The sequence below is a fragment of the Gopherus evgoodei genome, chromosome 4, assembly GCF_007399415.2.
Source record: "Gopherus evgoodei ecotype Sinaloan lineage chromosome 4, rGopEvg1_v1.p, whole genome shotgun sequence".
Taxonomy (NCBI): domain Eukaryota; kingdom Metazoa; phylum Chordata; order Testudines; family Testudinidae; genus Gopherus; species Gopherus evgoodei.
Window position 1 is genome coordinate 27,774,133 of NC_044325.1, and position 14,095 is coordinate 27,788,227.

Below are 14,095 nucleotides of genomic sequence, written 5' to 3' on the forward strand. Positions count from 1 at the left end.
TGCTTTTTAAAATATGGTTAGTAGCAACCCCTCCAGCCTACTTCAACCATATGGAATGCTTGTAAGCACAGCTAGGCACTGTATATAGCAAAGTCTATGGTTAGAGAAGAAACTTCCCTTTCAAACAGTGGATTTTAAAAATAGGAACAACAAACTTTGCCCTCTTCCTATTTTGGGCAAAAAGAGCAAACCTGAAACCACACAGCTGAATGAAGATTGCTGTTAAAAGACACCATTACATTATTATTATTTATTGATGCACCTTTGTTCTGCAGAAAAATCCGTGTTGGACGACGAGGGCAGTCAGGCGAAGTTAGTACAAAGAAAGCATTTTGATTTTAAATGCAGCCTTCTCATGCTTGTTTCTTGGTAATTGGCAAACTGATTCTCATAACCATGAATAAAAAGCTTGAGTACATGCTTCAGAAATACAGATTGCCCAGCCTATACAAATTCCAATCACCAATTTCTGCTCTCAGTTTCAGGGGTGCAAATCCACAGGCACACTGTTAACCTCAGTAGACTTCCTCTGGGTTTACAGTGTTGGGGAGTTAAGCAGCAGAATTTGGTCCCAATGCTTTAAAAGAATAATGAAAATGAGCACCTGCAGAATGAAAGCATCTCAAGTGTATATGTGTATATATAAAATATTAGCAGCCTGCTCTCATCATTTTATGTGAGTTATGGGACAGGGAAGGCTGTTGTACCCCCCAAACCAAACCCCAGACTTGTAATAGCTCCTTGCCAGCCAGTGCTGTGGGTGTCTTCCCTGAGCCTCTGAGGTCCACTGTAGGGTAGGTTGGGACAGGAGTCCAAATTGTCACATCTCCTTTCCCCTCCGACAGGACTGGAAGCAGTATCAGCAGTTTGGGCCAGACCTGAGCTCAGAACAAGCCAGGCCCTGACCCCTGCCCCGAGCCAGCAATTAGTCTCTCTCTCTCTCTCTCTCTCTCTCTCACACACACACTCACACACTCACACTCACACAGCCTGCTGCCACATCCTACTTCTCAGGAGAGGACTGGCCCGCTGCCTCCCTGCTCCCCTTCAGTATGAAGCTGGTCTGCTAAACCCCCATGAGCAGCTGTGGCCTCACCAGAGAGGCAGAAGTGGGGATCCTGATACAATTTTGCCCTGAAAATGACACGCCTGACTACTGGTTGAGGCAAGTTAAAAAGAAATTAATAAAAGCATATGAATGCAGCTTCCTCTGGCTTGCTGAACATACAGTTACTCCTTGTAGGTTATGTCTACATTGCGAGCCGAGGTGTGATTCCCTTGTTCTTGTGCACGTACATTGAGCTAGCACCAGTATAAGCAGCAGTGTAAGCGTAGGAGCACAAGTAGCAGCAATGGAGGCATGGGTGAGTCATGCCAAGTGCAATGATCTCATGCAGGTTTGTACTTGGCATGACTCAGTCTTGCCTCCACTGCTGCTACTGGTGCTACTGTGGCTACACTGCTATTTATACTTATGCTAGCGTGATGAGAGATAGCACAGGGGAATCAAACCCCTAGCTCGTAGTGTTGATGTAGCCTTAGACCTTAATGCAGAACTACGGCATTTTTAAATAAGATCCAGAAGATGTGACTTGGAGTTGTTTTCACTGAAGCTTCAGATTTCACCTTAGGTATCTCGTCCCTTTACTTTAGTCTTGTCTCTACAGAGGTTACTGAATAACGTTAGCAGAGGATAATGAAATATGATTTTTTTCCCAAGCTCAGGTCTAAATCAGCCAGATCATGTCAGTCACATGGAGCAAGGTATCTTGGAAATGGTCTTAAATTAGTATTAAATATACAGTTAAATGCATCTAAATACAGTCTACACTGTATATCCCTAATTTCCTTTCTTATGTTTTATTGCTAGCTTGTGACCGAAGAGTCCGCTTCGTTAGTACCTATTACAGTTTTGATAAATTAACAGCAATTATATCTGCTAAAAATGGGCACGTTTCCAAAACATCTGGTCAGAGCGGGTCATGACTGGCCCCTTCCTCTTCTCTGAGGAACAGTTGGGATTGATGCAGTTCCAAGCATTAGAGTCCCCAAGGGAACGTTACTTTACCTAATGTACTGGCTGAATGACACGCTTCACTTCCACAACACCTGCTTACAGACTTCTAGCTGCCACTCAAACCCAAGCCAGCAGAGCATGGGAAATTGGGAACAGTGGGAAAAACAAACACAAAATAACTTGGGAGAAGATGACATGGTGAATGGGAATATGAGACACTAAAAAACACAGACTCATATTAAGGGAGGAAAGAAGGAAGTGACCAGCATCTAAAGAAGCAAATGTTGTTTGAGTAATAATGATTGATAATGCCCTCTTTTCTACAAAAGCCAGGTGCACTATGGGTTTCTTTCATGCCCGTGATTACCATTATACTATAGCCCTGAGACAGCACAAACCATTTTCCTCTCCTAAAGAAATTATTTGTACATTACTTATAGCTGTTTTGCTAAAAATGCATCACATTGTACTCAGCGAGGATTAGCTAGAGTACAGATGTCTGGGATGGGCAGAGTATGAGTTTGGATCCAGGATTTCAGTACAAAGAGCTTATAATAATACAGTGATCACTTACCAGTTTTGCCTTAGATCAATAGATGGAGTCACGGTGTTGTCTGCAGTATTCCCTACACTAGCTGTTCTCAAATGATGGTTGGCAGTACGGATGGTGGCTGTGCAAAGCTAATTGATCACATGGTGTTGCCTCTCCTTTTTCCAGCTACTAAACTGCAGACAAAAAGCAGATGGAAATACACTGAGGATGGGATTCTCACCAGTGTTCAGACTAACTCAGCTCCTAGCGGCATTAATGTGAGGTTTACCATTGACCTCAGTGGAAGCAGAATTGGGCTAAGTCTGAGCACTTTAAAGAACCCCACCGAACTACTTTCCTAATGCTACTGTTCCATTTGAGTAATTGCTCACCTCAGTGAAGCCAGCTGGGACTTTCATGGATCTGGGGCAGAGACACCCTCAGGTAGAGGGAGGGCCAGGATCATTCTTGGCTGAAAGCAGCAATGTTCTATATGCCCCTTCATTTCCCCACCCTTTTCATGTCTGGTTAGTGGTTTCACTCTTCTCCCCCCACTACCTTGCCCCGCTACCCCTTTTTTGTGCTTCATGACATGGAGAGGAAGAGGTGTTGAGGGGATCACATGCTGCATCTAGGTACAGACTCCAGGACTTGTCCTGCTACCTGGTTTGCCATTGAGTGGTGTAGGTGATGCAGGACCAGATGATTGGTTCCCATCTGGAGTTGAGGAAGAGGGGTGATACAGTTAGCTTCCAAGTCAGGATGGCCATTATAGACTCCTTGTTTCAGAACCTCCCTTAAACTAGAATGCTATATCTCCTATGATAATGGTTTTGAAGTCTGGAAAGGATTTTTCCCAGGTTGGTGGATGTTAAATTGTAATGGTTGCAACTTTGGCAGGTTTCAGTATGGTTAGTGGGCTTAGATGGATATATTAGACGTTGCCTGGACATTGGTCTGGGGTATTCCCAATGGTATGGAGAGGTGTCAAACCTATACATCTACCACAGCCACAGCTCATAGCTTCTATCAGATAATTTCTTCTACCTCCTGCATGGAGGAGGGCTGAGGAATTGGGACTCTGCATTTTAGTCAAGGTCCCTTGTGAGTCCTGAGAATGCAGAAGGGTCATGGCCTTCACATTCACCCTCAGGTTTACAATACACCAAGATCCATTGGTGACAGTTGAGATTATCACTGGAACAACCCGGCCAGGTAGTTTACCTGGGTTTGGTATTACTTGTTAATAAAGTTGCACCCTCTACATTAAACTACATTGTGGTATCTCTATCTTGTTGTTCCCATGCCCGTGTTGTAGTTGTCCCAAGGATGTTAGGTATTCATAAATGGGAAGGTAGGCAGTAGCAAATGGGAAGGGAGGTCTCCCCAAATCATCTTTATGATGTTGTACACACTATGAAAAAGTTTGTGAATCTATGCTGTGAGGACTACCTAAGAAATGCTGCAAATATCAAAGTAACCTTATTTATTAATCAATGGCAACTGTCACACTGTTATAAAGCATGTTTACTGTAGTTGCTATCCATTACATTTTGGAACAAACTTCTCCAAAATTTCACTTGCAGAATGTGTCTTCTCCAATACTTAAGAGAAATGGGCCTGAGCCAGAAAACTCAGATTTGGATTCAAACTTTCCCAAAGGTTTGAGGGAGTTCATATCTATGGTTTTGGATTGGCTTTGAGAAGGGGGTTGGACTAGATGACCTCCTGAGGTCCCTTCCAATCCTAATATTCTATGATTCTACGATTCTATGATTGGACCCACTCTAGTATTAAGGTATAGCTGGTAGGCACAGGTGCAATGCACTGATGTGTTATTACAGCTGAATGAAAGGGAACCTACCCACACTGCATTCAATTTAGAAGTTCCAAAATGGCCATTAAACACAGTTTACTTTTGGTCTCACCTATGTTCAATCCAAATACTATTGAAGCACTGTCTGAATGAGACTAGTCCACTAATTATTCAGTGCTCCCTGTATTCATAAGAAAAGTAAGACTTTTCTTTTTGGTACCAAAGCCAATGCTTTCAGATAAGCTCAGGTATACTGAACACCCTTTTGATTGTACTATTAATTGCTCTATAAACCTATTGCTCACATGGAGTTAAGACAGTTTCATAAAAGCCATAAGAAGGATATAAATTAAATATCAGAAGATATGAGATAACGATCTATGCAGAGCAGTTTTTGTTCTCTGTTTGATCTTTGTTGGCTAGTTTTGTCAGTACCTTCTGGTGGGAGTTTGATTTAGTGCCTTTGAAGTCACCAGTTGTCATAACCTTAGTCCCAGATTTGGACCTTAGCGTCCAAAATATGGGGGTTAGCATGAAAACCTCCAAGCTTAGCTACCAGCTTGGACCTGGTACTGGCTGCCACCACCCAAAAAATTAGAGTGTTTTGGGGCACTCTGGTCCCCCTAAAAAAACCTTCCCTGGGGACCCCGAGACCCAAATCCCTTGAGTCTCACAACAAAGGGAAATAATCCTTTTTCCCTTCCCCCCTCCAGGTGCTCCTGGAGAGATACACAGACACAAGCTCTGTGAAACTACACAGAGTGACTCCCCCTCTCTGTTCCCAGTCCTGGAAACAAAAGTACTTTCCTCTTCACCCAGAGGGAATGCAAAATCAGGCTAGCAAATCCAACACACACAGATCTCCCCCCCTGATTTCTTCCTCCCACCAATTCCCTGGTGAGTACAGACTCAATTTCCCTGAAATTTCCCAGTAAAGAAAACTTCAACAGGTCTTAAAAGAAAGCTTTATATAAAAAGAAAGAAAAATACATACAAATGGTCTCTCTGTATTAAGGTGACACAATACAGGGTCAATTGCTTAAAAGAATATTGAATAAACAGCCTTATTCAAAAAGAATACAAATCAAAGCACTCCAGCACTTATATTCATGCAAATACCAAAGAAAAGAAACCATATAACTTACTACCTGATCTCTTTGTCCTTTCACTTAGAAACAGAAGACTAGAAAGTAGAAACTACTTCTCCAAAGCTCAGAGAAAGCAGGCAGGCAGAAAACAAAGACTCAGACACAAACTTCCCTCCACCCAAAGTTGAAAAAATCCGGTTTCCTGATTGGTCCTCTGGTCAGGTGCTTCAGGTGAAAGAGACATTAACCCTTAGCTATCTGTTTATGACACCAGTGCCAGCTTTACAGTGTATCATGTAGGGCTTGTATGTTGTTAGACCCAGAATGACTGGACAGTTTATTTTCCATATACCCCAGATGTGTCAGCTATGCTCATCAATCTGAGCTATTGACTGAGCACCCACATAGTCTCTACTGGGTTGAAGTTCACTTTTCCCCCAGCCAAATGTATGTATGTTATAGTCAAAAATTCCAAAAATAAGCATGGGCCTGATTCTTTTGCCTCCTTTTACCCGTTTTATGTACTGATTTCTCTGGAATTACTCCTGATTGCCACCAGTATAACTGAGAGAAACATCTGGGCCTATATCTCATTTGTGTTGGATGTTTGCAAAGATTTTTTTTAACATGGTTCATTTAAAAAAAATCCATTTATATTTCAAACACAGAGGTGATAGAAACTGATTGGATTCAGTTGACACATACTCCACCCTTAAAGTATAATTATATCTTCAAAAGCACCTTACACACAATGGGCACCACTACCGTATAAAGTGATGCTAATACTAAAAACCTAGGGAAAAAAAGAAAAAAAAATCTAGTAAAGTTTCAATTTGAATTTTAGTGCATAGACTCATAAATGTATTTCATCACCAAAAGTCCCTCTCTATGCACTTGAACATATTAGTAAAAGCAAACAGAACCCCCAGAAAACTCCTGAAAAGCTGGGGTAGTGGGAGAGCTTTGATCCTAATTTGATTCCCAATGCCAATATGACCAACTTGGAATCTGTTATCTAGATCTGAAGAAGAGCTCTGTGTAAACTAGAAAGCTTGTCTCTCTCACCAAAAGAAGTTGGTCCAATAGAAGTTATTACTTCCCACAAATTGTCTCTCCAATGTCTTTGACAGACATTCAGCAACAGCAGCTGATCAGTATAAAACCATTGAAAGAACAGAACACAAGACAGGATGGGAAGATTAAAATAAGTCAGCCAATGTAAGGAGATCTATTGTAAATAGCCTATTAAAAATTTAACAGGGTTTGTATTTATTTGGTTCTTTTCCTTTTAAATGGGTTTCAGTCTAATATCAGTCTTCCAGATTATTCCCCTTTTTGTCTTCTTTCCCTAACCCATCTTTTCTCACTGGCATCTTCTGTAAAATAGGCCAAACCCAAAGAATTTCTAGGTGAGTAGGGGGGAGTTAGTTTCAAGTTCCAAAAGTTTTTTCCTTTTCAATTTTGTTTCCAAGGCAGATCCAAAACTGGAAAGTTTTTTTGTTTGTTTTTGGTTTGATTTTTTTATGTTTCCGTTGCACAGGAAGATTAAATCTCATGAGAACATTCCGTGTTTATACACATTTAGCTCACAATGGAGGAAATATAAGAACATTGAAGTTTTAAGACACTTTCAGTAATGGTGGAAATCCCTCAAAGTTAGCACTTCTTGTGACATTTCCTCCATTTTGGGCTGAAATCACACAAAAAAAGATTGCAAGTCTTTGGCACCATTGATTCCAAACCTGAAACCTAGCCCCATTTTAGCCTCAAAAATCCCTGTTCATAAGCTTTGGTTTTAATTAATGTCAATCCTGAATCCATATACTAGTTCCTTGCCCCATCTCTAACTGTCACATGCTCTTGTATTGTAGCATCTAAGTAATATATTTTATGAATTAATGGGCATGGCTTTTCTGAAGAGCAATACAACTTAGAACTTCTCCCTCAAGTTTGAAAATCCCACAATGTACACCTCCTTTGTCCCTCTCAAGTTAGACTGAAGTCTACTTGTAATTTCCTAAATCCAGGTCTTCTACATAGTCAGCAAAATATTTTTTGGCCATTCTACTGAACACTCTCTAATATTTTGGATTTTTTTTAATTTAATTTTAAATGCTTTAGACACTAATTGCACAGTAATAGCAGTCACTGCTTTGCTGGACTGGCTTAAAAGCTTCAAGCAAAATGCTGATTTGCAAATTAACATGCCTTGACAACCAATAGAGATGTCAATTTGAAAATAAATGACAGAGTATCATTCCTCCAAAGCAGGCATAGTTTATGGAAATGTAATCAAATATTCTCAGTCTGAAGGATTTGATACTTGGATTAATGTTTGATACATTACTGACCACACACTCACACACTCACCCTCATAGCTAACTTTCCAGTCATGCATTAGAAGATAAACCTGATATGAATGTAATTTCTGGCTAAAAATGCCTTGACATGCCGACTGCCTTGCCAGAAATATGGTTCTACTTACAGAAGGTGCTATTACTCCTTATTTGCCAACTTAACAATAAAATCCAACAGGAGAATACATAGCTCTAAACTTTTTATACACATAGTGAGACCATAACAAATTACACACACAACAGACCATGTCGACCTTTTTATAAAAAAGCCTGGCATAACACAACCAATTTACTCTACAGAATTTGGTCTTGTATGAAACATTAGAATTAGTGATGTGTATACTGTTCTGCAAAAGACTGAGCAAGATGTGTATACTGTTCTCCAGACTGAGCAAGTTCATATCATCTGGATTAAACCTGAACTTCGTGGGTTTGAGCTGCCTAGAGCTGAATATGCAATGTCATCAGGTTGTGGCAGAAGGTGATATTATTTGCATCGTGTTGTTATCTCATTGCAACATGACACATCAGGGGCTTTATGCTCCAGAAGTCCAACCCAAAGATGGAAAAGGTGAGGAACGGAGAGAAAGTCCACCTACTTCCTCTTTTCAGGTAGCCTGTTCTCTTCTACCCACAACAACTTCATCCTGAGACTCTAATGTGAAACCACTGGCCTCTCCTAAGACAGGTGGCTGCAGAACAAAAATTAAATTTTGTTCCTATAGGGACTGTTCCTATAATGCTAGCCATGTAGTTCCTACTTAGCTTCCCAGCCTTCTTTCTTTAAGGTGAGATCCATGTCTCCAATCATGTCTGCCATGTATTCACAATTATTTTTAAAATAATTTCTGTTAGTCCTTCTTGGCCTGTGCATGACAGTTCGTTGCAATTATTCCAACATTTGAAATATGAACCATTTAGATCAGACACATAAGTCACACGGTGTGTTTCTGTGTCCTAATTGGATATATGTAATTCTAGGAATCAGGCTTCCAGTACAGCTGGGCAGAACATTTTGGGTGAAATGAAAGGGAGAGAGAGACGGACACCCTCATGAACTAGAGCCTGGTGGCTGGGGCACGAGCCTGGAATGTGGGAGAATTAGGGTATGTCTACACTGTTATAAAAAACCCATGGCACCAAGTCTCAGCATCTGGGTCAATTGACTTGGGCTTGTGGGGCTAAAAATTGCTGTGTAGATGTTTGGGCTTGGGCTGGAGCCCAGGCAGTGAGACCCACCCCCTTCATGAGAGCCCAGGCTTCATCCTGAACCCAAATGTCTACACTGCAATTTTTAGCTCTACAGGCCCGAGTCAGCTCTGGCCAGCTACTACCATGCCATGGTCTTTTACTGCAGTGTAGACATACCCATAGGTTCTTGTCCTTATTCTGGCTGATTCAGAATGATCTGGAATGAAGAGCTGTGCTCTGAATCAGGCAGAGATGGGATTGGCTCTCCCATAGCCCAGAGCCATATCCTACCCGTCGGGACAGACACATACCTTCCTGAACAAAAAAAACTCAGGTTTTGATCCAAAAATGGACATTATGACACAATAACATGTTTTTTGTTAAAATGCTTGAAATATCTTGTTTTCATTCCAGTCTGGAACAAAAGCAGATTTTGAAACCTGAAGTTGCTGCAGAATGGAATTGTTGTCCTCTGGTCAGCTATAGTTTCCAGGGCAACAAATGGCAATTAGGAATTCAAAATTAATATCCCACATGTCTTCATCAGTATTGTTTTATAATTTGTCCTTTCTGCAGGCACGCCTGCCAGTAAACTGATTTATCATAGTATTCCTAAAAAATAGGCAACAAGGGGGGTTCAGACCAAAACTAAGCAAATTTGTTTAAATATTTAAATCAACATTTGGTAGGAAAGATTTTGCCCTTTTATCCCAGCTCCATTCAGTCTGTACTCTGAATTAGAGTGCAATGAAAAATAAACCTTGTGAAAAAAAATTAAATACTGAAGTTGTTTTCATTTCAAAAGATTTAAAATTGAGCCATATTTTAATTTTTTTTAATGTTCAGGAAATTTCTTAATCATCATCAATGCCATTTCCAAAACCCAGTGTCCAGTAAACAAACAAAAAAATAATAAACTTCTAAAATGTTGATAACATTTTTTATTCAAAAGTCACAAATAAGTGCTCAAAATGAAAAAAAATTGAAAATGTTTTCACTTAAAAAAGGTCATTTAAAAAAAAACCCATCTTACATTTGAAAACTTTCAACCAGTTCAACTCTTAATTTTTTTTTAACCATGTTAATGAAGCATGAAAATGTCTCAGTCCTAACGATCTTGTATAGTAGAAACCAAACTCTAAACTACCTGCAGTATATTAAGATCAGCTCACACAGTAATTAAAATGCAGCTACTTCTGGGGTGGAATGGGATCTTGTTAAGATGCCAGAGAATTATTACTCATTATTTTATGTCAGGAAGTGACAAACACTGTATTGTATTGAAAGGACTCTTTGGTGGGTGGGGAATTTCAGAAGGCTGATGTCACTACTACAGCTGCTTGCACACCACAAAGATATTTCCATGATTAGTTGCGTGAATCTCAGTACGAATTCACTACAGCCATGCTCACAACTGTTACTTGCCACAAGCATTTGTACATATCTACTGTATTATTTCCTATTCTTGCTTTTCTTGATAAGTGCATACCCTAATATACCATTACTACTGATTATGGCCCCAATGCTGGAAATAATTATGCTCATGCTTAGCGTTATGGGTGCGAATAATCATGCTGAAGTCAAAAGGAGCACAGGGTATGTAAAATTAAGCATATGCAGAAGTGTTTACAAGATCAGGGGTCAATTCATTAAGTATGAAGTATAGTAAAATATACAAGAGGTCCAACAAGGCCCAGATAATAGTGCTATAAGTACCTACATATATATGTAAGTACTGAATACAACTTAGAGTTTTAAACTGGCTTCATAGCTATTCCATACATGGCAGGTTTAATGACATGACATTCCCTTTTCCTTGTCTTCCAACTAGTGTGTTATGGTAATACCTGTTGCAGGGAGATGTGGTTAACATTGCGTGGACCCCATGGCATTTTTTTTTAAGAGAATCCCTAATCCCTGCTTAATTTTATGAACTGTCAAAATGATTCTAAACATCTTTCCAGTTTGCATTTTCACCTCATGACAGGAGTCCAGAGGTACAGATTTGTTGTACAACAGTGGACTTTAGGCAATTTTCATCTTTTAATGCCTGCAGCGTCTGAGGTTGAATTTGTAATAATCACCAGATTATCTCTAAAGGATCTTTCTGTTGTACTTGCAAATGGTTCTGCAGGAAAATGCAAAATATATAGAGGAAAAATAATTGATTAGAGGCAGGAGATCATTTTGTCACATAATTCCAGATGGAAAAGAAAACAAATGCTGATTTTTTTTTTAATGACAGGTGAAAGATACTGTAGGAAAGACCAATTCTTGAGATAGTTGTTATTCCAGCTAAGTCAGATGTTGATCTCAAGCCCCTGGTTAGATATTAGGGTGTATTCGAAGAAAGTCCGAAAAGAGTGGAGCTGTGATTCAAATCTTACTTAGCACTCAGGGCCAAATGCTCATCTGGTGTAAATTGTAAATCAATATAGCGGTAATTAAGTCAATAAAGCTACATTGATTTACACTATGAATCTGATTTTGAAAAAGAGATATGCATTGCAATTATGGGCCCGATTCTGATCCTCTTACTTACCCTAAGTAGCAATTTATTTCATGATTGGTCATATTTTCTTCATTGGGACCACAAATGGAATAAAAGGCTACTCATGGTGAGTAAGTGCAACAGAATCTGGCCATGTGTCTGTGAATTTCTTATAACATTCGTATGAAGGCAAAGCATGCAGTGGTACTGATCTGAATTTGTGTACACATGTTTTACACCAGTGTAAGTGAAGTGACTTACAGCTGTACTAATGGGATTGATATCAGGCATGGTGTATTTGTTCATTATTACGATTCACCGAACATTTTATTTTAGCAAATAAATTAATCCACTTTCATTTGCACAGCCAGGACTTGATCCTCATCCCAGTCACTAGTAAATCCAGAGGAGTTCCACCAAAGTCAGTGGAGTTACTCAGGATTTACACCAATATTACTGACCAGAATCAGGTAGCTGGAGTGCAGCAAATCATTATTTAATAATGAGGCATTGAATTCAGATGTTTCCTCTATCCTAATGCTAGAAAAATCCATTCCTATCCTGGTCTTGAAAAATGCTCAGAAGAGGTGGAGCTATTTTTCGGTCTTATAGTTAAATCAGACAGAATGGTGGAAGGATGAAGCACTATATCTCTTTAAATCTCCACAAATATCCGCTCCTGTCCAGCTAAAAAGTACAAATGTCATGAAGTGTGGAAGTTCCAACCCTTTGTACATTGTTGCTGAAGTCTGAAATATCACTTTCACATCTAAACAATTAGTGAAATTAAAATGCAAGTCAAAAAGCAAAACAGAATATTGAATGTATGTGTCCATTGTTTTTTGAGGAAGAGGTAGAAAATGGGGAATATTGGGAAGACATATGAGCAAAATACATATCTTATCTAGATATATAGAGACCTTAGGTAGTCATTAAATATTGATGGTGCATTGAAAATATAAGACTGAGGTAGAGTGTTCCCTATGTTTGTTTTGTATGGCTAATGTGTTAAGTAGAATAACTTATGATAAGTGTTAGCATTCATCTCTTATACTTTTTTTGTTAACAGGTTAGCATTCAACCAATTCACATATCCAAGGCTCTATCTATTATTAAACAAAAGAGTTAACAAGTCAATCCAATCTAGTTATATACAGTAGTTCTTGTGGTTTTCACATCTTTAAATAATTAATGGTGTCATCACTTTCCCAGTGGATATCAGGCTGCAGAATGTCTGGAATCAGAATCCCACTGGGAAAAAAAAGCAACATAGTCAAAAAAGTAGTAATTTCTTTTTAATAACAGCAACTCCATCCTATTGTATCATCACTATCAGTCTTTAGAGAGATTATTTCAGAATAAAGAAGAAAAGTTTCTTGTATAAAAGTCTTTATGGGATCAAACAACCCTGGAAAATCTATATCTATATAGTATATCTAGCTAGCTAGGTGTGCATGCTAGTGTGCATCCATATTTAATACATTTATCTCTCTAGATCTCTATCCATTTATCTGTGTACAACTCTCTATAATGTATCATATTCAAATGTTTCATAATCTTCAAAGATCCCTTTAGCCAATCAGAAATAATTATGGTTTCTTCCCCCAGAAATAGATTCATAGTTTCATAGACTCTAGGACTGGAAGGGACCTCGAGAGGTCATCGAGTCCAGTCCCCTGCCCTCATGGCAGGACCAGATACTGTCTAGACTATCCCTGAACTTTTTCCTAATGTCCAACCTAAATCTCCCTTGCTGCAGTTTAAGCCCATTGCTTCTTGTTCTATCATTAGAGGCTAAGGTGAACAAGTTTTCTCTCTCCTCCTGATGACATCCTTTTAGATACCTGAAAACTGCTATCATGTCCCCTCTCAGTCTTCTCTTTTCCAAACTAAATAAACCCAATTCTTTATGCCTTCCTTTATAGGTCATGTTCTCCAGACCTTTAATCATTCTTGTTGCTCTTCTCTGGACCCTCTCCAATTTCTCCACATCTTTCTTGAAATGCGGTGCTCAGAACTGGACACAATACTCCAGCTGAGGCCTAACCAGTGCAGAGTAGAGTGAAAGAATGACTTCTCGTGTCTTGTTTACAACACACCTGTTAATGCATCCCAGAGTCACGTTTGCTTTTTTTGCAACAGTATCACACTGTTGACTCATATTTAGCTTGTGATCCACTATGACCCCTAGATCTCTTTCTGCCATAAGTTACCAGCATGGTTGAGATGGGCATTTGATACAACTCCCCATTTTTCAGCAATTATTTGCTTTATTTTCATTGAGGCCATAATTTCCCATGACTGATCATCTCAACCTGAGACTGAATTTTTTTTTGAAAAGTTTGAACAGAATCCAACCAGACATTTTGATTAGTAAGTATTTTAGAAGGTGCAGGAGGAGTGAAAGGGGCAAAATCCTTCTTATGAGCTTTTTAAAATATTTCTGTTTGTTTTTAAAATATTTAAAATGTTTGTTTATTTTTTCAAAGTCATCCATGAAGAGAAATCACTTGAAATTTAAAAGTATGTTAAGATATAATGACATTATTTTAAGTGACAGAACATCATATTAAAATACCAGCTCTGCAAGTGAGGGACATGAG